General features: G+C 51.0%; 1 protein-coding gene across 4 annotated transcripts in view; it reads right to left on the reverse strand.

Annotated features, from left to right (window-relative positions):
- Window positions 1-27,731, reverse strand: part of CASZ1 (castor zinc finger 1) — a 199,532-nt gene that overhangs the window by 164,696 nt on the left and 7,105 nt on the right. The window lies entirely within an intron of this gene.

Below are 27,731 nucleotides of genomic sequence, written 5' to 3' on the forward strand. Positions count from 1 at the left end.
GCAAAACAAAAGAGGGCTGTTGAGATCAATTTGTGATAGGTGCCGGGCCAAAGAAAATGGAGCCAAAGAAGTCAGAACCCTGCAACCAGCAACCTTTGTGTCAATTTAAGCAAATATTGTGGCGTTTCCATGGCAATCCCTGTTTTGAATATCCACTACACTCACTTTTTAAAGGGCTTTTCCTGTTTGCGTTTCAACTTCAAAACCTGTAAATATTTTCAGCCTTAACACATCCCGACCTCCCCCAGCCTCTGAAATGAGATGCTATCAAAGCTCTGACACGAAACCTTCTGTCTGCAGCACCCCAAAGCTGTGAAAACTCACAGCAGAAGCAGGTCGGCAGCCCACCGGGGCTGGGGACAGCAGAAACGTGATGGGACCTTCGTCCCGCTCTCCGCATGGTGCCAGCTCCTCCGCAGCCGTAGCTACAGGAGCCCGTTCCTTCCTTGTTCAAAACTGATGAGTGAAACGGTTCTTTGCGAACACACAGCTCCGATAGCATCCGCCCGAGGCAAGAAGCAGGCAGCAGGTGTTTTCCAGGCCTGCATCCATCCTGCTCTGCCAGCCCAGGCCACCTATAACCCTCCGCACCAGGCACGAATCCTGCTCGGAGCCCCATCCTGCGCCCTGCTCGGGGTCATCGCCCCAGCCTCCCTCCCTGCCCCTCAAACCCCAGTCGGACCCAGTGATGTGACCAGCTGATGATGCGCTGGCTCGCGTGCACATGGGAGTGAAGAAGAGTCAACTTCATCCTCACCCACAGCTTGGTGTAAATTCTCAAGCTCCCTCAGCAGGAGCTCGCAGGTGCCTGCTGTGCCGCTCCATCCCTGTTCCACCACCTGAACCCTGGGCAGGCGCTGGCAGCTCCGAGCACCAAGAGCCTGGGGTTAACCCTCTCCCCAAAGCCTAACGCTGCCCCGGCATCTAATTTGTGCGTGTGGAGGTGCATCAAAACACTTTCTACTGCGCTGCAGAGACACACTGAGGAATTTCATCTCCAAGCCCCCAACTTCTACAGCTCAGGCCAGTGGATCTGCTCCTGGCAGCCATGGGAGCGCACTGGTTAATCCCGAGTTTCCTGGCTCTGATGGATTTGTGCCAGGCCTCAAATGTTAGCTTAGTGTAATTTTTGGGAAGTCAATTTCCTTTGTTGTTTTTTTTTTTTTCCTCGCTCTTTTTTGTTGTTGTTTAAGCTTTCTTTCCTCTTTTCTTTTAAATGAAAAAGTAGGAACATTTGAACGAACGACAGGACAGGGCCATCCATCCGCGGGCTGGAGCTTCCCAAGAGCATTTTGTAGGCACCATGGTACACGCACAGGACAACCATGGAAACAAACACCACGCAACTTCAAAAGCCGTTACGCTGAATGCCCACAGAGGCAGCCCTGAGGGAGCGGTCCCATTTCTCGCACGAACAACGTCACTCCTCGGTCCTGACCACCTCTCCTGCAACGTTGGGTGCTTCTGATACCACCAGCAGATGATGCACGATACCTGTTGCCCTGGCCAACTTCCAGCTCAGGTAATTACATCCTACAGGAGTTTCAGCTGGATATTTTATCCCTTCTTCACTTCCGGCCCTGAGCTGCTGCACTGGGAGTTGCTAAAACCCTGTCCAGATCCACCCCGGATGTGAGTGTGTGTCGGGGGCTGGAGGGAATTCTGGTCATCCCTGCAGGTTCCAAGAGCCCGGTGCTACAGCAAACAGCCTCTAGGTATACTTTCTTACATACAGACCATAATATCACGCGCTAAGAATGAGGTGCAGAGCTGGAAAAACAGAATCGGCCTTCCACACTGGGAACCACCGGTTTCTGGAGGGATGTGCGCACCGCTACCCAACGGCCGCGGTCATCTGGGACACGGGCGCTGGCTGCTCTCCTTCCCTGAAGTGGAAACTCTCCTCCTCATCACTACATGGAGAAATTACAGCTTGCGGTGGCATAAGGCTAAAGCCACAGCCGCCCGTCTGCCGCAGCCAACGGCATCGCATGCCACAGGGGATGCCAGTGGTGTTGGAAGTATTGGAGAAGACCAGCCCGGCTTAGAGCACCCGTAAGAACAAGCCTAGTAGGGTTCAGGAGGCCAAACCAAAAGGTGATGGGCTTCACTGTGTCTCCAATTCCTCTCACTGCGCTGCCACTAAAGATCCATGAGCAGGGAAGGCTGGCAAAGCACAAATGGGAGGTGCCACCAACCCCTACCAATCACAGAATAACCAGGTTGGAAGAGACCCACCGGATCATGGAGTCCAACCATTCGGTTCAAAGCTAGGCAAAGATACAGGTCCCCTCCGTGCTCCTAGGGAGCCCTGTGAAGTTATCCGAGCCATGAGGAAACGACCTGCTGACCCACTCCCCACGGCTCAGGAGTCCCCATGCGTGGAAGGGGGCTCTATCAAACTTTTTTAGTGCCCTCTTTGTCACCTTCTTTCAGAAGATTCCGGACCAGATCCTCACCTGGTGTAAAATCAACGCAGTTTCGGTGGCTTCAGTGAAGTCATGCCAATTTAAACGAGTTGAGGATCCAGCCTTCCAAGTTACTAGAGCTGCCAGTTCTTCCTTTGGATAATCCCGAGGGTGATTTCACAGCAAGCAGCAGCACAGGCCCAGCCAGCCTGGCAGGATCAGCTGCGCTTTCCTGCCCCCCACGAGCAGGGCAGGTCTGTGGCAGCGCCCCTACTGCGAGACCCTGCTGCAACAGCACCGGGAGGATCATCACCTGCTGCTTTTACCGAGTTCCCTTCTCTCTGTTGTCTAATGAGAGGTAGACACAGCACAGAGTAAATTACTCCAGGCTTTGGATCCAGGCTTCCTAATTGCTCTTAGCAGGGGAGCTGTTGCCTTTCAGGGCACTGTGTCACACACACCGAGTGCCCAGGCTTGCCGTGTGTTTGGAGGAGGTGCAGGAGCAGAGCTAGTCATTCGTCCAGCAGCAAAACCCAACCAGGTTAGGTCTTCGCTGGCTACCGTGCAAACATCACGTCTTTAGGAACAAACCCAGCGTGGTCTTCCCCTCCCTCCGCTTCCACCAGCCTCTTCTCCAAAGAAGGCAGAGTCCATCACTGCCTGGCAGCTACAACGCTGTTCCTTGTCCCCCGTCCCACCGTTGCCCTGCCACCTAGCCACACCACATCTCACTCTGAGGGAAGCAGGCAACGTAGGCGCGGAGGACGTGGCACAGCTTCAGCAGGCACCGGGTGTGCAAGAACTTTCTGTGCTCTGCCCTCACAAGTCCTTCGCTATCCCCCCAGAGCAATTTTCTAGGCAACAGCGTGGTTGCATTCCCTTCCCTATCTCCTAATAAATATCATGCTAAGCAAGATGAGTATCTCCTTCCCAGACCAAGCAGCATGACCCACTTTCTGAATCAGGGCAGATGCAATTGGGCCCTGGAGTCCTGGACCCCTCCCAAAGCACAGAGATTTTGTAACAATTACAAGAAGCAGAAGGAATAGAAAAGTAATAAGTGATCAAAGAGCGCAGCAGTGGAGGTGAAGCTGTGGGGTAATTGCTACTCCTCGCCACCCTACACTCTGGCACTCACCTAGGACACTGGAGCAAGAGCCACGTGCGCGTTCACACAACATCTCTCCTCCACTGCCCTACATTCCTCAAAAGTAACAGGTCCGATTTCAAGTTCTGGCTATTGGCTCAGAGCAGACAACTGCTGCCCTCCCTGCACACCCATCCTGCTTCTTCCCCTTCTCTTTTCCTCTCCCCACAGCAGAGGTGGAACAGAGGATGCGAGTCGTAGCAGTGCAATGCCCCCCTCCAGCAGACACACATCTGCACATCCTACCCTGGCCCACGGCAGCCGCGCCCTCGGCGTCCCAGCGCTGACATCTGGCTCGCGTGCCCTTCCAGCTGTGACAGCAGCGGGCAGCAGAGCTCCCCACATCCAGCATCAAGACCCGCTGGTCATGGGGGAAGGTCGAGTTGTGATCCTTCAGAGCCGCAGTAAAACAAAACCCCTCTGCCCAGCTCGCAGAGAGAGGAGGTGGCTGGATCCTGGTCCCAACAGCGCTCCTTTCAGTTTGGAGATGCCCCGTTTTCCCAAGAACGGCTCTGTACTTTCCCAGACGTAGCTGGGATCAGACTATGAACCGATGGGCACGGAAAACCATTCAAAGGAGGTGGGGTGAACGCCAGTAGGGCTTTCATCACTTGAACCCGAAAACAGACCTTCCCTCCCAGAGAAGCACAAGCCCCCATGGCCAACAGCGCAGAGAAAGTCTCCTACGAGAGTAGAACACGCCAGAATGTGCTGGTGTCACCCTGGCTCGGCTCTGGGGCCACAAACCCACAGCTCTGTGTGCTGGGACACCCACCAAAGGATCCCTCGTCCATCCCGGGCGCCTCCCCTGGAAAGTGTGACAGGAAAACCACCTGCGACTCCTACAGCGGCGCCCCCGCAGCTCCCAACGAGACGAGCCCCCCATGCCAGGGACGCACAGACAGCAGGAGACAGGACTTGCCTCAGAGCAAGTCTGACAGACAGAGGGAAGGGAGCGAGCTGCGTCGCTCGCCCAGGAGCTCAGAGCTGGCACCGGCTTTCCATCTCCACACTTCTCCCCTGCTCCCTGGCTGAGCCACCATCGCGACGGTGGCACAGAAAGACGCGCCCAGGGGCGCTCAGACCAGCACCACCAGTTGCCAGCATGGTCTGATATGGCCAGACGAGGCAAAAGTCACTTTTAAAGCACTTCCATGACAACTTTCCTTCTTCGTTAAATAAAAGAATTCAAAAAAAGAAAGAGAAGAAAACTTTCACTCAAACTTCAGTGTTGAAAAAAAAGAGGAAAAAATCTTCATCTTAATTCAAAATCCTATTTGATGTGTCGTGGCATGAAAATGTTTTTCACTGCATTTTTTCAGTGTGATCTCATGCACCCAGCAAACGGGGTACGCCCAAAACACCAGGTATTTTATGGGACACAAACAGAGCGCAAACATACACAATTAAAAAAAAATGGGATTGGTAAATATTTAAATTAATCAGAGCTGGCATCTGTGCAGCCTCCCCTCCCACAGCGAGGGATGTTTGCCGCTTTGAAAAAATAAAAGCGAATAACATGACCTTTTCCTTCGTGTTTGCTAGCTCGCTGCAGCTCGGTGGGTTGGAGCAGCCCAGGCACCTCCCAAAACCAAGTCCAGCAAGTGCAGCCGGGGCTCCTCTCCTCCTGCCTGGCACCGGGGGCTCGGCGCTGCCACCACGGCTGCTGGGGACCGAGCTGCCTGGGGGAGTTGCTCCAACCTGTCTGCTGTCTCACTTCATAATGCATGGGGATTGTTGTGTGTATGTTGTTTTTTTGGTTCTTTTTTCTTTTCAGTTTAATTGTTGGTGGAGTTTATGAAGCTGTTTGCCAAAAAACAATCGACTCCAGGGAGCCAGCTTACACAAAAAGGGTGTGTCGCGCGAGCGAGGCCGCGGAGCCATGGAAACCACCACCTTTTGCATTTGCCCAGGTGAAGCCAAAGCTTTGCGGATGGCTTGTGAAATCAGCAGGGAGCTGCGAGGAACCGAAACGCGCACATGCAAGTGGGCATTAAGCACTTGGAAAGGCGGCCGCATCCCCCAGCACCTAAATCTCCCAAAAGCGAGGGCGAAGGCTCACTCTTTGGTAACGCTGGTTCTGTTTGGAAGGTCCCACGAACACGCCAGCAAACACGCAGCTCACACCCCGAGCGCCTGTGCTGCTCCAGGTCAGCAGGGACGGTTCTGGCCCCACGGGTTGGAATTGGATGATCTTTAAGGTCCCTTCCAACCCAAACCATTTTACGATTAAACAGCCGTGCGACCAGAAAACAGGCATCTACACACTTCTGGGAATGAAATCACCACAGCACACGCCAATGTCTCAGAGACAGAGAGCACACCTCAAGCGCTCGTCCTGCCCCGCAGAGGGAAGCTGGTGGCACAGACAGGGGGATTGGAGAGGTGAGAGGGATGCTCCTGGCTCAGCGTGCGGCAGCAGGGCACAAGGACTGTGCCGTGGATCCCGCATCGGGATGCAGGAGGGCATCTGGGGCAATGTTTGTCTTGTGAGGTGGCGTGTGAAGGCAGGCGGCTGGAGAGGGACCCTGGCTGCATTCTTCTCAATCTTAGAAAAGAAAACAGCGAATTCCTCAGAAGCACTGGCTGCTGGCCTGACTGACAGACAACAACGCCGGAATGAAGGGCAGAGACGGGATTTTAAACCCACCCAGGTTCTGCTCCGGGATTCTCCTGCTATTACCAGGATATAAAAGAGTCCTCTGAATAGCGGCTCTTACAAAAGAGGTAACATCAATTATTCCCCCCTTCCAGCTGCTGGAAGAGTGCTGACAACATTTCAGGTTACAGGACTTCACCCTTTCTCGTGGCGCACACAGAAGGGAGCAGAGGATGGAGCCTCACCAGGCCACGTCCTGCAACTGAGCACAGAGCATCATGTGGCATACGGTACAGCCTGGAAAAGTTGAACAGGCACAGAAAGTCCACAGGAGCAAATTCCAGGATCATCCTCAAAATCAGAGCTGGCCAGAGCCAGCAAGGAGCCAGGTCTCTTCCTGTGGTTTGACTTCAATCTGCCACATTAACAGCAGGACGATTTGATCCTGGTGCTCCTCTTACCTGGAGCCAAAGGTCCCTGACCACAAACCACATCAAGCACCAGCTCCTGCACTCAATGAATCCTTGAGAATGGAGCACAGACCCCTTAGTGTAGGGGAGATGAGGGCAGCGATGCTTCTCCTGGTGCAGGGACAGAGGGAAACCATTCAAAGCCCATCACTGCGTTTATCATTCACCGTTGGCTTCCACGTGCATATTGACACCAGGTCTAAATCTGTCGCCAAGTGCAATGACCTGGTCTTTTCCCATCCACAGCCCCTTGTTTTCCTGGTTTGTTAGAGGCAGTGCCAGCCAGACACACCATGTACTCTTTAAGTGGAAGGTCCTCAGGGCCACCTCCTAGCGAAGGCAGAGCCTGTGGCACCAGGTGGGACTCAGAATAGCCCCCAGCTGCTCCAGCCACCGCCTGCACCTCTGGGCTGTCCCTAGGTGAAGCCCACAGGTACTGCAGAGCCTCCTGCCTCCAATGGGGAGCTCTGAAGAGGACCACAGCAGCCCCCGAAGCAGGCAAGTGCCAGTAAGGCTTGGTGCGTCAGCCTTTCTGGCATCGACCTCCCAAACTCATTCAAATATTTTCCTTTTTTTTTTTAATTTAATGTTCCCTATAATTCATCTGTCCCAAAAGATAATCAATAGAGGCCGTAATGAAAATTTGAGCCATATTTTATGATCCGCTGCAGGAGAAAGGGCCACATCAGCAGGACTAGCCTTGGCTTCCAGCATCATTTCTGTGTGCGTTCGCCTGCCTGCTGGCCGGATTCCTCCTTCCGCCCATCTGAGGCTGCTGACAGGGGCAGCCCCTCCAGGAGAAACTCCCACCTTTCCCTCCTACCTCAAACAGCAGCTCCTTGAGCCGCAGTTGAAGATGAACGAGTAGGGGAAAGGGAAGTTCCTGCAGAGCATGAACGGCCCTGACCCAACAGCCTCGGGGAACCTCCTGAGCATCCCTCAACTCCTCAGCTCTGAAAAAAATCCTGCGCCCTCAACCAGACCCTGGGGGGAATATGATGATCATAACGCAGGATCTGAAGAGTTATTTTTGCCCTTCACAGTAATTCCCTAATCCTCAGCACTGCCTCTCAGTCAAGCTGGGATCCTCTTCTCCCAAACACCACCTAGGAGAGAGGGCATTCAGCAAAGGCTTCCCCAGAAACCACATGAGTCCAGAACCTGCCGTGCCGCAGCCTTCCAGGGCTCCTGCCATGGACACCAAGGCTAAAGCAGCACTTTGGGGCTTCCAGGCTCACGAGCAGCAAGAAATCTGGATGGGCTCAGAACTCCTCATCTCCAAGCACATAAACAGCCGCGGCAGCAAACTCCATAGCTCCACTCAGACTCCAGCAAAACGCTCCTCTCTTCTCTCTCCTGTGCCCCACCGGCAGCTTGCAGCCCTACAGGTACATTCAAGCTTTTGAACAGTTTAACAACTGGGATGTGGAATCCCAACTTTGTTCAGCACCGCTGGAAAAACAAAGGGGAAAAGCTCGAGGAGCCTAAAGCACATTCTCACTTCTAGCCTAACGTCCATATCCAGTCCCTGGGACTGTGCTCCTCCAGGTCTAATCTGAGGGGAACCTCAGGCAACCCCACCTGCTCCCTCTATTCCTTTTAGGTGCAAATATTACCGCTGCTCCCCAGTTCACCCATTTAACTGGGGCACACTTTCATTTAGGAGCTGTGCTGCCCGTCCTGCCCCAAGTGGGTAGTGGTGAGGAGGAGCAAGCCCGTCTCCGTGCCAGCCTCCACGCGCTGCTGTGTGGTTTTCATTCCACATTATAAATCCCACAGTGCTCTCAAGCACCTCCATCTATTCTCCCAGCACAAAACTACCAGGTTTGTTGGTTTTGCACATGCACACGGACGCAGTCAGGGCTGAAACGAAGGCAAAGGCCTCGGTCCTGTTCCCGGAACCCTTTTCCACCTCGAATTCCCAGCAGCAGGTCCCCTGTCCTCCCTCTAAAGGCCGGAGCATATTTCATTGCCTGAAGCTGCCGCGTCCGCAGGGAGCCGGAGGTAACAAAACCGTCTTTGATTTGGCCAAGGGAAAAATATCAGAAGTGAAAGGCCAGAGTGAGGAATTTATAACAGCAGCTAAGGCAGCAAAAATACAAGCGCCTGACCAGAAGCTGCCCTCCTGCTCAGCAAGTCATGCTGTTCAGCTTCTCCTGGGTCTTGGAGGGGCAGGATGCAGCAGAGAGCACAGCCAGAAACCACCACTTTTCTACGCAGACGAGGCACTGACACCCTCACCAGAGCCCTGCGGAACAGCGCTCAGCCCTGGGGCAGAACCTGGGAAACCAAGAAGCCTCCGCTCACCCAGAGGTGCTGCTGGTGACCTCCCGTTCTCTCACTGCTCACGACTGCTCCCTTTCCCTCACAAAGCTGATGTAGCAGCACTGCGCAGGTGTATCGGGGATACTCTGCCTCCCAAAGGGAGCTAGAAAACGCTCTCTGGCTTGGACTGGCAGCCTAGGGTCCCTGTAACCAGACGATATTCAAATTAATTGTTGCTTCCAGTGTGTAAACAAGCTGAAAGATTTCCAAGATGTGCAACAGAAGGACCGTGAATGCAGAGGACAGGGGCCAGCAGCTTTGTGCTTTAACCTCATACAGGAAAAAGGACTGAAAAGCCAAGCAGAATTGGGCTCTGAAGCCTCGGGTCAGCACCACACGCAGCCACCCCCTTTCTGAGCCCAGCTGCCCACCCAGTCAGCCCGTGCCGATACGAATATCTGCCTGCCAGAAACTCCGGGAGAGCACGCGGGCTGCACGGCGGCTGCTGCAGCCACCGCTAATTCGCCCCAGATTTGAACTGGTGACCCTTACTAATATCATCCCGTCCCTTGATATCCTCAGGGAGCAATCAGCACATTTTATTAACCCAGCCAATTTTAGAAGTGCACACGCAGTATTCTAGTTACTTGTTACTATTATGCGTTATAGGTCCATTTCATACATATGCTTATGTCAGAGAGATGGGCAGTAGTTTAAGGCCATTATTACGCCGTCAGACCCAGGATTGCGGGGCTGAACAAGCTCTGGCTTTCTCAGAGCACAGCACATACCCAGCATCTTCAGACACCACTTGTTCTACCCGAGTATAAAGCCTCCGAGATCCTCACAGCCAAATCCATTTTTTAAAATGACACGTTTCCACCTATTGGTCCCTGGAGTGAACTAACTGCTTTTGCTCGTTTCAAGAGCCGGGGTTACTTCACTGAAAGAAATGAGCAAGTGCCTGGGAACTCGGAGACATCCTCAGTTTTCCGATGTAAAATATGCAGATATATTTGCTGCCTAAACAGACAAACTTCCAGCTTTGCTGTACGACTCCCCACAGGAGAATTCTTCACAGCAAAGATGGGAAAACAAAGAGTTAAAGTAACCTGACCAAACTCAAATAGCAATTTAGTCAGAGCTGAGAGAAGATAAGATTTCTGTCTGTGCTCTAACCACTAGGCTATCCCTTTCTTTGCTAAATAAACTTCTCAGTCCAAGGGGAGACTGCTGTTTCCACTTTAAAACTGGTAGTTTGGTTTGTGTTTTTATAAATTGCCTGGGTTTTTTTCCATTTTATTTATCTGTTTGAAGATGACACCCTACAGCAGGGAAGCTGTTCAGCAGGGCATCAGCCCAGGACCATCCTTAGGTTCCTATCTGCTTTAGAGACAGATTCACTAGAAAGATGGCCAGCAAGAACAGAAAGATTTTACTGCATCCTTAAACAGCAGACAGGCTTGAGTCTGCTGCCCTGCAAACACCCCTAGAATCTAGGTGCCCTGTAGGCAAAACTGCCCAGAGCCCCGTTCCGGACCTACCTGCTCTGCAGCACAGGCTGGAGCCACCGACAGCCCAGCACAAACTACTTAAAGACAACACAAAGGTACAAACGACATTCAGTAACAACAGCCAAAAAAATTTCCCAGATCAAAATAAAATCAGAAGCACAAAGTTTTCAGGATTGCTAAAAAAAAATCACGTGCTTTTGCAGAAACCTGGACTTACCTGCCACAGAAGCACCTCCACATTCTGAGAGCAGAAGAGTGCTGAGGGAAAACAGCTGAGCACACACCCAACAGGAAGCAAGAAACCCCTACTTCTTCCCAGGTGAAAGCAGTTTAGCCCCATCATCTGCTCGGAGAGGCTTAGGTGAGATCCATTTCCCCAGCTGTGAGTGAGTTGCTTTTTACCTTGATGGGGCTCAGCTGCCATTGAGAGGAACCACAGCTGAAGGTGACCACTGCTAATCTTATGAACATGTTAACCTCAAGTTAAAGTGCTCTACAGAGTGAATTTATTTGGGTTTTCGTACTTGATTACCAGCATTTCAAAGATATGGATATTAAAAATGTGTAGAAGTTGCACTGGTGTAACACAGAGTCGCCTCTCTTAGTTTTATTCGGAGTTTGTGGAAATGCGTTACTAATTAATCTGAGCCAAAATAATTGCTTCCATGCAGACCATCAGTTTAAAATCATAGAATAGTTTGGGTTGGAAGGGACCTTAAAGATCACCTAGTTCCAACCCCCCTGCCATGGGCAGGAACGTAACTACCACATCTCAAGTTAAACAGGTATAAATGGTTTCTACATAAAAGGCTTTAGACAATATAGCACACCTTCCACCTTCTCCTTTCTTACAGCACTTGCGCTCCGGGTTCCCTTTGGGAACTGATGTGTTGCACAGTGGGAAAAAAACCTGTTTCATGCGTGCGCTCGGAGGTCTCTTTGCTGGCACCTTTACAACACACGTGAAGTTTAGAAGAGTTGCTTAAAGTAAACGCTTTCTCCCTCAGTTCATTGCTTAATGGATGTTTTCTTTTCAAGCTTTTTATTTATAAAGATCTTCTTTTGTTTTCTAAACCCTTGGGTTTATGGAGGAAACATTCTGCCCTCAAATCATCATCTCCAGGCAAAGGAAAGCCGCTTAAGACGTTACCCACTTATTGCACACACATACCTCTACATGAGATTCTCAATCTTCACCCACCCAAGATTAAGGCAAGGCAAATGATGAAATCGATACCAATACAGACAGCAACATCTATTACAGTTTCAATGTTTTTGTTGTTATTTTTTTCTGGACTATTAAAGCAGGATGATTTTAATGTGATTGTGGCTGTTTATGCAGTACAAATTCTCTGTTGTTTGATGCTGGGAGTACTTATGCAAATGCCCTGTTTTCCGTATAGAAACCCTACCTTTGACACCTCATCTGAGTAAAGAAAATATCTGAGTGTTTGCAAGATGAGGATCCATTTATATTTAAGGTTCCATTACCGATCAGGAGGCAAAGAGTGTCCTTAAGGTGGATATAAATTATAGTTACACTAATTTGAAGGCCCTTAGTCTCTGTCCTGGTGATGTAGCAGAAGAGCTTTTGAATAAAGGAGACTCTTCTCTCACAGCAGTTTCAGGTCTTTTCTTTCATTAATCAAAACCTATCCCCTATATCTCTGTATGTTTTTTCTCTATATGCATGTCTGAATGCCTCTCGAAGGTTTAACGCTCCTGCACCTAAGATTCAAACACAACAAATCAAAAATCATTTTGCAAGCAGCGACAACAGGCATTTCCAGAAGTTACATCACGTAACAAGTCATGCAATTAAACTTTAATGAAAAAATAGAAACAAAAACACCCAGCAGCCCCAAGAGCTTGTTTTGTTTTTCAAACAATCTATCACAAAAAAAAAGCGCAGGACATTAAAATGGAAGAACCTCGGACTAAAGCTGTGCTGTAAACAATTTTTTCCTAATGAATTCCATCTCTTTACTCCACCGAATCAGCCGAGCCAGATGGAATTTCTCCCTTCCCTCTGTATAAAAGGCTGTAGTGCTGATAAAACTAGTAACCCATGAAGATCACTCCCCTGAGGTGAGATGCCTCCTGCCAGCGTCTCTGCTCTCAGGAGGTTGCAGTCCAACATCCTTCCTCCTCCCGAGATGCCGCCTCGCTCTCTGAGCCGCCCCTTGAAACCAGTGGGACCTTTGGTATCGTGACGGGAGAGCAGGCAGGAACGACAGAATATGCCTCACGGCAACTAGAAACGCACATGTGGATTCCTCTTAAAAAAAAGTACAGACCCGGTTCTTCCAAATTTCTAAGCACCTGCAGCTCTGGAAGGCTTCAGCTGGAGCTGTAAACCTTAACCTCCTCTCCAGAATGTGTGCCTGAACCTCGACGTGCTGCTCCTCTTTCCCAACCTCACCCTCTGCTTCTGTTTTTCCACACCTACAAATGAGATCCCTTTAAAATCGAGCCTTTTATTTGGTGTCTGCTGAGATGCTATCATCTGATGAAAGGTAACTGGGGTTTACACGAGGACAAGAGAAGAAGACGGGGTTGTTATTTCCAAAATACTGTCAGGGAAGGCCAAAAGGAGGCGGGGGGGTCACAGCTGGACTGAGAAACCACTGAGGCCCTGGACGAGAAGACACACGAACCCTTGAGCAGCCCACGGGCTCCAGTTCACTCACAGCTGCAGAAACAGCGCTCGGCACAGCCAGAAGCAGTGAATTCAAGCTTGTCCAAAGCAGGACAGCTCCAGCCTCCCTGTGTCCGTTACAGGGGTGGTTTTCTTCCTAACATTTGGATTTTTGTCTTTTCCGCAGTGTGTGACAAAACCAAATCTGAAATTGGGATAAATTTTAGAATGTTTGATGACATTTATTTCTCACCGTTTATTTTTCCCACTGCAGCTCTTTTGGACAGCGACACAACCAGCGTGTTTGAGGCTTTGGTTTTCCTGAACAAGCCCTAAACCATCACATCTGGACTCTAGATACTGCAGAGGGAGCTTGGAAGAAGTATAAAATTAAAGCCAATAAAATGCACAAAATGCAAAATAAATTGGGAAAGTGTCCCGGTCACATTTTTATCTTTAAGATTTTTTTCCCTGTTTGTGGAATAAAGAAAAGTTTGGTCTAATCAGTACCGTTATTCCTTCCCCTACCAGCTAAAAGGGATTTCAGTTTTCAACTAAGGCTGAGTTTCCTCAATGTATTTAAATGATTTTCAGAGGAAACCTACGTTTGGATAGCATTTTTTTTTTTTACAGTTCACTGTATTGTATTAGAAAATCAAAGATCTATCTAACAGAAAAGCACACTTCACTTACAAAGCACCTTTCCTCCCCAGCAGTTCCAGGAGAAGGTGAGGTCCGTGCCATGGAAGTGCAGGAGCCACCTCTGAAGGGGCAGAAGGCAGCACAGTCGGTGGGAGGTGGGGACACGGCTTTGGGCAAAGGCAAAGGGACGGATTCCTGCTGCGGGGTGAAATTTCCTCCTGTGCTTATCCCTACAGACAACAGTTCAGGGTCACCCAGAAATTATAAAATAATAAAAAAGAGATGTCCTCAAATCTCTCATGACTCTGCAGGGAAGTGCCCAAGCCAGAATCAAAACGCGAATCACCGGAGGAATCATAGAATTATAGAATAGTTTGGGTTGGAAGGGACCTTGAAGATCATCCAGTTCCAACCCCCCTGCCATGGGCAGGGACACCTCCCCCTGGATCAGGAAAAGGAATCCTAGCCTGCCACTCTGATCACATCCCCATGCCCTCCCTTAGCACAAGCAGGAGGCTACGCACAGCAAAATCCTACAGATGCTGCCTTCTAAAATTTTGGATTCAGAGGCTGGAACCTAGTGAAGCCTCATCCTGTGTGGATTCACCAAACTTCAGAGCTTGGAAAGTCTGCAGCCCTTTTCCTGTGCTTCTCCCCAGATCATGGATGAACCTCCTGCCTCCCTCGCACCACTGAATGCGCTGGGGTTCCTACGCGCCAGCTCACTTCCCTGGGCACCAATCCTGCCACAGGTGAAAAAGGGGCAACAAATTTGGTCAGGATGCAGAGTCTGCCGCACCAGCAAAGCGCCGAGCAGTGCTCTTCTGTGGCTTAAATTATGACCTAGCTCCAGCACGCCGTCTCATTCATTTAGCATCAACAGAGAAGAAGGGATCCCATCAAACGGGAGCTGGGCTGGGCTATGAAATCTGGGATTAGACATCTGGAAAACCATCTGAGAAAGCAGGCTTGGGAAGGCAGTGGGGGATTGAATACCTTATCCTCCCTGTCTGGTAAACACTAGCAGCCATCTCAGCGCATTCACTACGCATCCTCCCAGCCTCAGGTGTGCGACAGGCGTGTAGAGACACAACCCGACGATGACAGGAAGGGAGACAGACACGAGGAGGGACCGGGAGAGCAGGACAAATGAAACAGGGCAGACGAAGGCCAGAAGGCAGGTGACAGAAGCGTCAAACTGGAATCAACAAAGTATCTCGAAGTACAGATTCCACCTTGAACCAGAGAGCAAACCTGGGAGCACCAAACATTGAGTGTGGGTGAAGTCCTCAACTGGGAAGGACAGGACACTGATCACACCAAGCCTAAGAGTCTCCTTCAGAGACCAAATGCAGCCAAGGAACAGCTCTACCAACTCAAGTTGAGTTTTGAACACCAACCCAGCTCTCCAGTTTAGAAAGCATTTCCCATTTGCAGTCCACAGCTTTCCAGTTTCTTTGAGGATGAAGGGTGATGAAACCAAAACACTGGTTTGATAACGAAAACACAAAAAGAGAGAAACCTTGTGGGCCTTGGGGTTCCCACGGCTACCTTAGCTGAGCGGTTCTGCCTGGAGCCAGGAAGAGTTGCACGGGGAGATCAAACCTGCCCTGCCAAGTCCCAAATCCAAGTCATGCAAATTCCAGCCTTCCTCCAAGCACTGATACCAACCCGGGGACTCTGACTTCATCAGATGGGTGAAGGAAATGGAAAAAGGAGGGGGGCCCTTACTGCCTACACACACCCCACCCCAGGCAATAGAGGGGGTGTGAATAATGGAGCAGGTTCAGCAGCCAACAGCGTTCAGGGTCGAGTTAGTAATCCTCTTTTTCCATTTCCGTTTGCTATTTGATGTAATTATGGTTTTTGATTGAAATCCACCCAGAGTGTAACCCCTCTGCTTAATGCACTGCTTAAATCCTTGGGTACACAACCACGCTGCTCCCCAGACTCGTTTGGAATAGGAAACCATCTCAATGCCAAAAATCAGCCTTTATGTCCTTTGGTAACACCCGGGATCCTGTCTCGGCCTCGGCTACACCCACCAAAGGAGAAGGGCAGGGAGCTGAAGAGGGCTGCCTGATCTCCTCATGGGCTGGTGGCTCTGCTGGAAGTGGAACCTGCAAGAGGGTTTGAAAATTTGGGAAGGCGTTCCTTGACACCCAGCTACCACGAGAGGTTGCCCAGTGGAAAGAACCCAGCACCTGGAGCCTGGCCTCGACTTCCCCAGTGGATTTGCTGCTATCTGAAGCATAAATAGTAACAACCTAAAGCTCTGTCCTGTCTTTGCGTAGGGTGAACAGTGGGTTCTGTCCTGAAAGGCTTCTTGAGGATGAAACGAATAGATGGTATTTATAATCCAAAGGAGAACTGGGAGATCTACCTCTCTAAAATCAGATGGCTGGAGCTGGTTTTTCCTCTCCAGCTCACTCTGTACCACTTGGCCAAGAATGCAGGGCAACAGCCAGAGCAGCAGGCCAGACACCAAGCGAGCGCATGAGCAATTAGATCCCACGGAAAGAGCAGCCCTCAGCAGTGTGACTGCGCTGGCAGCAAAATCCCTAATATTTGGGGACAGAAATATTGTGAACAAGCAATATTCCAGGTGCCCACTAGTCCACTGGATATCAGAAGGGAAAGGGTTCTCTGAAGACTGGACACCAGATCTACCTCAGCCACTGCACAAACCCCTGAGGTGGGATAGGGAGAGAGGTAATACTTGTCCAAAAAAGCAACCCCTCCTATGAGGTGAAGTGAGATCATCTCAGGATGATGACTGAAGGTATAATTTCACTCAAGATTCAGAAAAAAATGTTAATTCTCCCATCCAGGAGAAACTCGGCATGGTTCCCTCCGTGCCATTACTGCTTGAAGAACAAGGTTCGTGCAAGGTGAACATGATTAGAAAATAGTACCTCAGAGCCTTCCTCAGCAAGGGAATGGGACCTCTGGGATTTAAGAACAGTAACGTTATGACTCCTGTCCCACACCTCCGTCTGCAAAAGGAGAACGAAGCCCTCAAAGTTACCCTGTGAGATTTTTCAGACCTGTTGCAAGAACTCATAAAAGCCCAAGAAAACTGCTAATCGTTGGATGCTTCTCCACCCTGAGACACCTGCCTCCAAGAGGCACGTGGCCAACTCAGTGCAGGGACTTTGGAACCAAACACAGCTCTCTGGACCCGATTCTGTGTGACTTGGCCTTTACGGCATCATTCACATCAAGGCCAAGCAATGGCAAAACAGTGCTGTTGTAAACAATTTGACGAAGGTGAAAGGATAATACACCCATCCCTTTCCATTTCAGGCCAAAGAGGAGCCCCGAGTGAAGGAGGAGGTCACTGAACCTCTTGGGCTGGAGGCTCCTGTGCTGGTAGCGCCATGACTCAGCGGTGAATCAGGCCATGCCGGATGGGCCGGGCTATGGCAGGAGGATGAAGGCAGCAAAGCAAGAGAAAGAGAAAAGTACAAGCAACATGGGAAGTTTGGGTCCCGCGGGCTGCTTTCCCAACGCCCCACTCCACTCCAGCCCTTCTTCTCAGTGGGCCCAGGCAGTCAGCTCTTTCTCTCTCCTCATCAGATATCTCTGTCTCTCTGAAATATTCAGATGATTTGGTTTCGTTCTCTTCTCCCCCACATCAAACCCTCCCCCTGCTCGTGGAAGCAGTGGATTTCACCCAGGCACAGGAGGCTAATTTACACCCTTCAGGGTTTAAAATAGCAGTGGCGTAAATGAAAAGTCCAATTTCTTCAAATTTGCATTGTAAAACCATCCTTCAACTTCCTTGAAATAAATTTTACTATTTTATTAGTGCAAACAAAATGGTAATAAAACACTAATACAGCGCCTTGTATCCAGGGGAAGAGCTAAAATTAACATAGACCGAGCAGTGTTTGCTATTACATTCAATTACCTTTTTACTTGAGATTTACATTCTCATCCCCTTAATCTCCATAGTGGTGGCTTTGAAATCGTTCCCCACAGTCGTTCCTGCGTTTGGAATGGACGGCAGGAGAGCTGCTCACTTGCCCCCACGGCTGCTGCTGCCTGCACCCTGGTGCCAGCCTCTTCCCTCGAGACCCCCGGGGCCAATTTCCCCGGAGCGTCTCCGGAGAGCCCCAAGAGCCAGAGCACTCCCCTTCCCCTGGCGGCCTCGCTCAGGCTTTCATTTCAAAACTCCAGACAAATACACGAGCAGCAAAAATACAGCCCGTGTTCCAGAGCTGCCTTCCACCTGGCTCTGCAAACCGTTCCTTAATTCTCAGCTCCGAGTCGTGTTGCAGGCGAGTTTTATTATCTCCATTGCACAGATACAGAAACTAAGGCAAAGACTGAGGACCGAAGTCTGAATGCGGCGGCTCCCAGCGTAAATCTGGAAGAGCGTATTTTGTAGTGAAGTATTCCAGCTTTCACCTGGGACTCACTGCATTCAGACTCTGCTCTGGAGTTATTTAGCCAGGACCTACAGGCTTAGCAATGCCACCAGGCAAAGAGCAGCTCCAGGCTGCCTGATGAAACCCGGAGAAAACCTGCACTGAAAAGAAAGGACTCTAAGGATGCAACTCCCAGTAAATGCAACACAGGGAATCCAGTTCCCCAGTATTAGAGGAGAAATTTGAACCAGCAGCATCTTTGGATGTTTTCTTTCAGTATATCAGGCATGTCAGTGATCCTGGCCACCATCACAAGAATGGCAAAGCACTGTCCAGCTCCACGCGGTGCCTTCGATTCCCTGCTTTTCCTTCTTCCTTTCCATATACCAAATGTTGGAACCTCCCCTCCTACACACCAAGTCAAAAACTTTAACCTTCCTTCGGAGAGCATGGCCAGCACCTGCCTTACAGCTGATATCCGTAACTTCCTTCACTGATCTTGATACAACACTCTGTGAGACCCAAACGAGATGACAGAGATTAATTAAGCACCGTGTAGTATCTTTCTTGCCTGGCCAAGAACAGACTCCACAGCCTTTCGTCCCAGCCTGCTCGCTGCCCAGCTATCCCAACATTGTAATATTGGACCACTACAACGTTGAATGGAGAAGTTACGAAGTCAAGAAGCTCAGGAGAAGTTAAGGGCAGTTTGGGAAGGTAGCAGCCAGCATCCTGGGGAGCAGCATCTCCAGATCGTGTGAGCGTCGCCCACACCCAGCCCAGCCGTACTGAACACGGGCTGCAGGCAAGTGCCTGACAGAGAGCGCCATCCCCTCTTGTTTGGATGGGAAAACACTTGCAACTGCTCTCACCATGCTCCATGCAGCACAGGGGCACTTGCACGGCCCTGACTGGATCTCGAGTGAGCACCAAGGACCTCCCTGTAATGACGCTGCTGAAACTCACCCCCACCAGAATCCATTCTGCCCCAGACAGCAGAAGGTCACCCTAATCTCTAGTGCCCCTGGGACAACGATCCCACAACTCCCAATTCTTCTTTTAAAAGAGCATTGCAGGAGATTTTGTGCCTAGAAGAACCCACAGAGTTCTCCTGTGATGGGAAGCTCTCTGTCCTAGCACACTCAGGAGTCTCCCAGGCACAGCTGCCTTCAAGGTCCTCTTCCTTTTCTCATCAACAAAACCTGCTAGTTTCCACATTTTAATCCATGACTTGCCTGCCTATCCCCTAAACTGCTCATCTGTCTCTCCTTGGGAATAGCACGGTCCTTCATCCTCCCCCTCCAGCCATCTCGATCTCTGTGGCTAGAGGAGAAGGATCACGCAGAGCATCAGTCCATAGGATACCCCTAAAATAAATGATAAATCCTCCCCATTCAAATAACAAATGCGTCCCCAGGAAACCTTTCATCTGTTCACCTTCCAGAAGGCAGCACACAAAGGCCCCAGTGCAAACAAAATTATCACAAGACACCTGAGCAAAACAAAAAAAAACTCTCAAACAATAATGAGCAGTGAGAAGAAACTGGCCCGAGAGCACAGGGCTGAGGCTGGTTTGAACTGGTCTTTTGCCCCTTTTTTCTGTTCTCTTTTCCCTGCTCCCCAACAAAAGGAAGTTTGTTGTCAGGCTCAAACATTTCCTGGGCCTTGTCCGAGTTCCACCTTGTTTTCTTTTTCTCTTCTCCCCACCCTGTACAAATAAAGCAAAAACCAACTGGCACCACCTGCGATGAAAGGACAACGAAATGCAGAATTTTATCTTTTCTTTCTTTTCTCCCTCCTCCTTTTTCCCTATTTCTTGGCCAGAAGTTTTGGGCAAAGGACAAAAGGTATTGTTGGGTAAGCACAATTCCAGTGGCTGAGTCACGCTAAGACATAAAGCGCTGGCTGCTGCTGCCGGGGTAAAGGAAGCCAAGCCACTGCTTTGCTCAACGCAACGAAAGTGCCAGCAGCACCTCTGCCAGCTCTGCCCGCCCCAAAGCACACGGGGCAATAGGAGATCCTCATGGCAAGAGAAGGTGCAAAGAAATCAAATAAAATCCTGGTACAAACATCTTCACCTAAGAAAGCTCAGGAGAAGAGACTGTCACATGGAAGAGGCTGGATGGGCTCCTCCCGGAAGACTGTGAAGGTTGTGAAGGTCATAACCAAGACAGTTACAACCCATATGAAAAGGGGAGGCTAAGAGGCTTGCTCTGGCTCTCCATCCAGCCCTACTTTTTTTGATCTCAGGACACAAGTCAGAACCCCAGCCGGTCAGTCCTATACGCGGCCCCCTTCCCGGATCCATACGCTCTTTGGGGCAGGGAGCTCCCATCGCTCTTGCAGCCCCAAGCACAACCACACGGGCAGGGGGTTCCGGGCACTGCCACGATGCACATCATCATCAACCCACTGCAAATTAAACGGTGCCCCAGGCGGGCACGTGCTGGGAGCGCATTCAAAAGCTCAGTGCAGACCCTGCAACTCAGTGATGCACCTGGGGGAGCTGGAGCATGGGCTGTTTGTTTATTTTATGATGCACTTTGGTCTCTCTCAGTTGCGCTGTTATCCTACACCTGCCTGCTCCCCTTTCTCCGGGCTGATAGCAGCACGTCGTGTGGCGTGGGGGCCTGGCCTGGCTCCTTTTGTTTTAATGAGACACATGTATTTGGTTCCAGATATCAACACTCAGCATCGGGGAAGAGGCAGACAATCTCCCTCAACAGGCATAATCCGTTCAGCAGAACCGTGAGGAGCAAAGTCCTCAAATGCATCTAAAGAGGACAAACATCTTAGGTGACCAACCCTCCCTAGGACAGATCCTGCTCCCTGATGGAGCACACCTACTTTTGGAAGCCACTCTCACGCAGGGTGTAACACCGCTGCTATGGTTCTCTACTGGAGACAGACCTGGCGTCTTTCAACAGCCCTGGCATCTCCTCATGGCAGACCCCATGACACACGGAGGCGGCTGAGAACAAGGATCATGCTTTTCCAGGAACGGGGAATCCAGATTTTCTGGTTTATAAATTTTCCCATCTGGATTTGTTTTGCTGTTCATAGGGTAGATACCAGAGATAAGGAAAGAAAAGTAAAGAACTACCAGAGCAGTGGCAGCCCTGACGGGCTCAGGTGAACGTCTTGCATGTCACAATCTCCTGTTTGGGCAGAAATTTGAATGCATTTTCCAGCTGCAACACAGATAAACTGGCATCTCCCCCAGGGGCTGTTTCAGCGCTGCTGCTGCTGCCTAAGGGTTCTCTAACGTAGGAGCTGAGGAGCTTGGACATGCCTGCTCTCAAGACCATTTCCATAAGGTCATGGTAACTTCTCTGCTGCTTGCACGGCAAACATTAAAATCAGCTGAGACTTTCTGGGTGAAGCCCATTAGAAGAGCCTACAGATGAGCAGATTATTACTTGAAACAGCAGCAATGAAATACTGTATTGGGAACATCCTGCTCAAGCTCCCAAACAGCATAAGAAGGAACGAGTAGGTTGTAACAGAACCTGTAGCTTCACCCCTCCTGCGTGGCACAGAGCCTGTCAGAGCCTGTTGTCTGGGGAGGAATCCCCCGGGATGGCCTGGGAACAGACCTCCCAAACCCTACCAAGCCGTCCCTCTGCTCTCAGGTAACACCAAGCCCTATGGGACCTGCTGGGGCCACTCTTCCCACCTCTGAAGCCTTATTCCCAAGGCTCCGAACTGGCTTCCAACACCGCTGGCTGTCCAGGCACAGAAAGGCACCTGCAGGACCCTAAATATTGCTATGGGAGCGGAACCAAGGGGCCAGGGGCTGCGACACCGTGTGTGTTTGTCCTCCCCAGCCAGGCTGCTGAATTTACACAGCAAGGACAACTTGGTAAAGACAGTGCGGCGGCTGTCAGCTGGGAGCCTCTGCACACTAAGCTTCTGGTTAAATGTTTTCATCAAAACCAGAGCGAGAAAGTGCAGAGCAAACACCACCAATTAGAGGCTGGGATGAAGCGTTCCTGCCAGCAGATCTAGTGAGAGGAGCATGAGTCACCTTAACTCTTTGGGAGCCAGCACCAGCACAACACCACGGGGGAGACGAGGAAGATGGGAGAGGAAACCTCTCAAAACCTTCTACGTGCATCCACTTATTTTCATTTATTTGCGGGAAGTTGAATTCAGAAGAGAACAATCACTGCGTTTGGAGCCATATTATCTCCATAACCTCTGCCCTCGCCTTTCTCATACCTGGAGGAACCTGAGCCAGGCGACACGCCTGCTCCAGCAGAAGAAGGCCACGAGGTGGTTGAGAGAGCTGGAGCTCCGCCAGAGGCACACTGAAGACGCCTGGGGTTGGCCATCCCTCAAGCCATCTCAGCCTTCCAAGTCCATTCCAGCAAACTGAAAATATCACATAGGTTTTGCTGAAGGCTAAGGTGTCAATGAGAGTGACGTGGCAGTTCTCCATGCCTCATTCCACAATGAAAGGATTTGTCTCGACCAAAATGCTTCCCCATTAGGAACACGATGAAATGTAGCCAGCAGCAAGAGGAGAGCAGGATGCCCCTCTTCCCCCAGCCTGCCTCTGCCTCACTGATGTCAATTGTTTCATTTCTGAACTTAGAAGTGGTCAAAATTTAACAGCATGGTTGGGCTGAATTCCCTTTCAGTGCTGGTAACACGCTGCTGTTTGCAGCAGGATTCAGTGCCGGCAAGCCAAAAGTTCAGCTTTCTAGGAGCATCAAACGTTGCAACATTACAGGTGTTCAGAGAGGTCAGTCCCTTCCGCAGCAGCAAACCCTGAAGTCACAGCTACGCTTCTGCTCTCAGTCACTCAAGCAAACACCCCCTGACTCCACCTCAGCCCAGGACTGAGCAGACGCTGCAGAAAAGGGCTCCAGCCCTGACTCCTGCGCACCTGCCACACCACCCGGCAGAGACAGAACGGCTGCATTCTGGAAGCTTTCTGCAAGGGAGCCCTCTCCCAGCCAAGCTCCTCATCTTAGAATCACAGAATAACCAGGTTGGAAGAGACCCACCGGATCATCGAGTCCAACCATTCCTATCAAACACTAACCCATGTCCCTCAGCACCTCGTCCACCCGTCCCTTAAACCCCTCCAGGGAAGGTGAATCAACCACCTCCCTGGGCAACCTGCTCCACTGCCCAGTGACCCCCCCGTGAAAAATTTTTTCCTAATGTCCAGCTCAAATCTCCCCTGGCGGAGCTTGAGGCCATTCCCTCTTGTCCTGTCCCCCGTCACTTGGGAGAAGAGGTGTTGGATGGAGCAACCTGGTCTAGTGGAAGGTGTCCCTGCTCATGGCTGCAGGATTTCAGCTAGATGATCTTGAGGTGAGGGACAGAAACAGGCACAGGGAAGTGGACCCGCTACTGTGGTGATGGAGAGGGATTCACCCAAGGGAAGGAAGCTACAAGCTAAGAAAGGATAAATTAGCACGACAGCTTACGTTGGTACGATGCCCTTCAGTTTAGGGCACAGCAGGGCCACGCGTGGTGCGGCCCATCCGTGGTCCCACGTGTCCAAAGCTGGGCCCCCAGAAGCTGTGAATTGCGGGCATACCAGGACTACTGGAGCAGACGCTTTTGGATCCTGCTGAGCCAGCTTGCGGCTGTATTCAAAATCGAGTAAATTTACAGCTGTAAGCTGGGAGTTTATACAACCCGTAACTTGTTAGGGATGGCTGACCAAGCCAGAACGATGGCTCCCCAGCCGACGGGGCTCTTATCGGTCAGACCTTTGAGCGCCTGGTAGATTTGATTATTTTTCTTTCTCTTTTGCTTTTAAATTGGTGGGGGGCGGGGGGGGGTAGGAGAGGAAATACCTATTTTTATTCCTTTCCTCACCGAAGACAAACTGAAATTAAATGTCAGGTTCAATCCACCGTGGATTCCTCAGCACATCAGCTGAGGATGGCAGCACACCCAGGGACCGTCTCCTTGGGCCAGGCTGCCGTACTCTTCTCACTCTGTGCGGCGTCTCGCATCGTGAACAGCTCCGCAGGATTCAGTGTTCTCAGCGCCAGAGTCAGCAAGGCTGCTCTCACGCCGGCTCCTTCTGCTTGGACGCTTCACTCCCCGGTCATACCTGATCCCATCAAAACTACTCTGCTCCAACCTGGGCTGCAAGAAACGCGGTCTGAGTTTGGTGCAGCAAATGCAGTGCCCTGCGAAGACCTCCCTTCCATCGCCTTCGCAAAGATAAACAGCTGGAGCGATAGCAGACCTGAACTGATCGGAAGCTGGATTCACAAACAGCAGCACAAGGAGTCTGCCAAGTAACGGGCAGGCGGCAGGCAGGGAGCGCAAGGCAGGGCTCCAGGAGCCCTCTGATGGGAACAAAACCAGCATCGGTCCGAGGAAAGCACGGGGCTTGCCTGCACGTAACAGCCTCAACCTAAAATCCTCTGTTTTCATTACAGCGCGGTCCCAGATCTCGCCTGAAAGGCATTTTCAGCAGGAAACGCAAACACAAAGGGCTCAGGGGCTCTCCTGGGACCCACTCCTCTGTGTGACCACAGACAAGACAAGGACAGTCGCATCAGCTCCTGCGATACAGACATTGAGGAGCGTGAGGTGCTCAGGCGCGATGAGAGGGACGCGCACCCACCCCGGTCATTACGGAGCTGCAGGCGCTCCATTCACCACCCCGGCAGGAGGCAGTTTTTCTAGGACATGGCTAAGGAGCATTAGTGGGTCTCCCCTTTACCCTCCACTCCATCCTGAATACGTAACAGCCCAGAACATCAATAGTTTACATGAGTTAAAGAGCCAGCTGAGGCTTTAGGGACTCACTCAGGCAGGATAAAGCACTCTTTAGCATCCGGCCACCATGTAAGAAAATTAAGTAAATGGGATCCTTTAGTGAAGTCTTAAACAGGAGACTGAAAAAGGGGAAATTTCCTCTCTCCCTGCTCTGTGAGCAGGGATCACACCGCCTGCTGCCGCTCCCACAGTTTAAAATACTTAAGTCCTCCAAGGTGCAGCTTAATTTTCTTTTTTAAAAAAGAAAAGTGTCAGTCTAATTAGATAAATCCTCCAAGCACGTGGCCTGGAGTTCGTCATGGAAATTAACCTCCTTGAAAGATCACAGTGACTGAAATAAGAAACTGTGTGTTTTGGCATAGTGCAGTGAAATGGGAGATGCAGGCTGCATTTCATACACCTTCCCTTTCATAAACCTGCCGCGTTTCATATCTGCCCTACTGGCCCTTCGCTTGGCACCAAGACTTTATCTCCAAATGCCTGTTTGCAAATCGCTGCCGAGAGGTTACAATAACCCCTGGGAGAGATTTTGCTGGCTCACCAGTGTGAAAGGACACGGTTCCCCTGGTATAAAGCTGGGCCAGCCCGAGGCAGTGGCGGAGGGAGGGGCTGGTCACCAGCAGCCCCACAGAGAGGATGTTCTGCAGACGCAGCCCCCGTGGGGAGGCAGCCAGGCCGGGAGCTGTTTGCCAGCCTCCGAGCTGTTTTGCCAGCCTCATCATCCAACAGGCAGACGAGCGTGATTCCGTGCAGCCCTCGCTCTCAGAGCCACAGGGATGGGCTGAGCGGGGCAGGAGGGAGATACCTCCAAGGCACGGGCTGCGATCATGCAGCTTGGTTTGCATCTGTGCCACCTATGTTCACATCTTTCGAAGGCAGAGGGCTGGGAGTCGTTCTGCTTAGGAATAAAAAACCCTGCTCCCTTTGCTGTTGGAAGCAGAAGCAAAGCCATAAAAGAAGAACTATCTTACAAGTGAGAGCCAACCGCCATCCCTACCTTCAAGTCAAAGCAGGGACCTGAACCAGGCTATTTTGCACTCTCAGTTGGCCAGTCAACTTGTCTCCTTGGCCACCAAACAAACCTGTGCTAGGGTCACACTCCCAATGCTTATTCCACAAGGACTACGTTGGGCCTCTCCCAAGTGATGCTACACAGCACATTTCAGCACATAACTGAAATAAGACCCCCTTTACAGCTCCAAACAGTCCTTCCCCATCAAGGGGATGTATGGATTCACTCTCTAAGCTTCCCAGTTCACGCTGCCCCTTCAGAGGGTAGTATCCAACATGAAAAATCTTCTGAAAAGCCTATAGGGTTCATCTTTTCACCTCCCACTTTTCCCAGTCTGACGGCTGCGGCTACGCGTGACGCAAGGCTGCCCTCCCAGCACTGGGACCGGCCTCGCACGCAGAAGGATCAGGACCAGCCTCAGAGACCAACTCTGAGGTGACTTGGTGTATTGTCATTGAAATGACAAGCCCTATGGGTCAGAACGTGGACGCAAACTATCTTGTTTCGAAACAGCATCACTGGTGGCAGAACAAGAATAGGAAACCTTCTGGAGAGCAAACTGCCCCAAAACGCAAGGAGCCAAAGGCCCCAAACGCAGACCCTTTTCCTACAGCGCTGATTACATGGGGGCCTCAGCAGCTGGATGGCTCTAGAGCTCGCCCCAGGAGGACAGGGGCTTGTACCTCGGGGTCCTTTTCTAGAGCAGCTCAATCACGCGTGAAAGGTATCAGCTGACACCTCCCCAACAGCCACTGGACACAGCGAGCACAAGGAGTTGCAGGCAGATCCCTCATACCAGAGCCCCTGCCTCCTTGCTACAACTCATAGCCTGTCTCAGTAAAGAGCTCAAAAGGCAGACGATGCATAAAAACTGCATTTCTGTTTTCTACTGGTCCCTCCAGCTCCGGGTGAGGCACGCTGGAAGGACTCTACCAGAGAAACCAGGATGAACTCACCCGAAATACAGTTCCTTAGCGGTTCTCTGCCAAGTACAGGCAAGTCCCACAGTTCCATTACTAATAACTTAATACCTAATAATATTACCAGCATAACAGTTAACCTTGAAGCCAAGCACCTGGACCCAGAAAAATCAGCATTTAGCAAGACTTCCACCTCACTGTTTTTGGCTTCTCCTGCCAACTGATCAAAACCCAGCATGCACAACCCACAGAACGATGGAATGATTTGGGTTGGAAGAGACCTCAAAGCCCATACAGTTCCAACCCCCCGCCATGGGCAGGGACACCTCCCACTGGATCAGGTTGCTCCAAGCCCCATCCAACCTGGTCTTCAACATCTCCAGGGATGGCGCAGCCACCACTGCTCTGGTCCCAAGACCTCATCCCAATCTCCTCTCCTTCAGTTTAAAGCCATTCCCCCTCGTCCCATCCTTGTATTCCCTGATCATGATCCCTCTCCAGCCTTCCTTGAGCTCCTTTCAGCACTGGAAGCTGCTCTAAGGTCTCCCTGAAGCCTCCTCTTCTCCAGGCTGAACAACCTCAACTGTCTCAGCCTGTCCTCATGGCAGAGGTGCTCCAGCCCTTGGATCACCTTCACGGCCTTCTCTGGACCCACTCCAACAGGTCCATGTCCTTCTTATGTTGCAGGGCCCTGAGATGAATGCAAGACTCCACGTGGGGTCTGGCAAGAGTGGAGCAGAGGGGCCGATCCCTCTCTCACCCTGCTGGCCACGCTTCTTTGGATGCAGCCCAGAACATGGTTGGCTTTCTGGGCTGCCAGCACACATTGCCAGCTCGTGCGGAGCTTCTCATCTACCAGCACCTCCAAGTCCTTCTGCTCAAGGCTGCTCCCAATCCAATCTCCACCCAGCCTGTGTTTGTGCCACTGTCCCACCTGCTCCAAGGTACACGGAGTCATTCATAAAAAGGTAAAGCTCATATTTCAGC

The sequence above is a fragment of the Phaenicophaeus curvirostris genome, chromosome 22 (genome assembly GCF_032191515.1).
Source record: "Phaenicophaeus curvirostris isolate KB17595 chromosome 22, BPBGC_Pcur_1.0, whole genome shotgun sequence".
Lineage (NCBI taxonomy): Eukaryota > Metazoa > Chordata > Aves > Cuculiformes > Cuculidae > Phaenicophaeus > Phaenicophaeus curvirostris.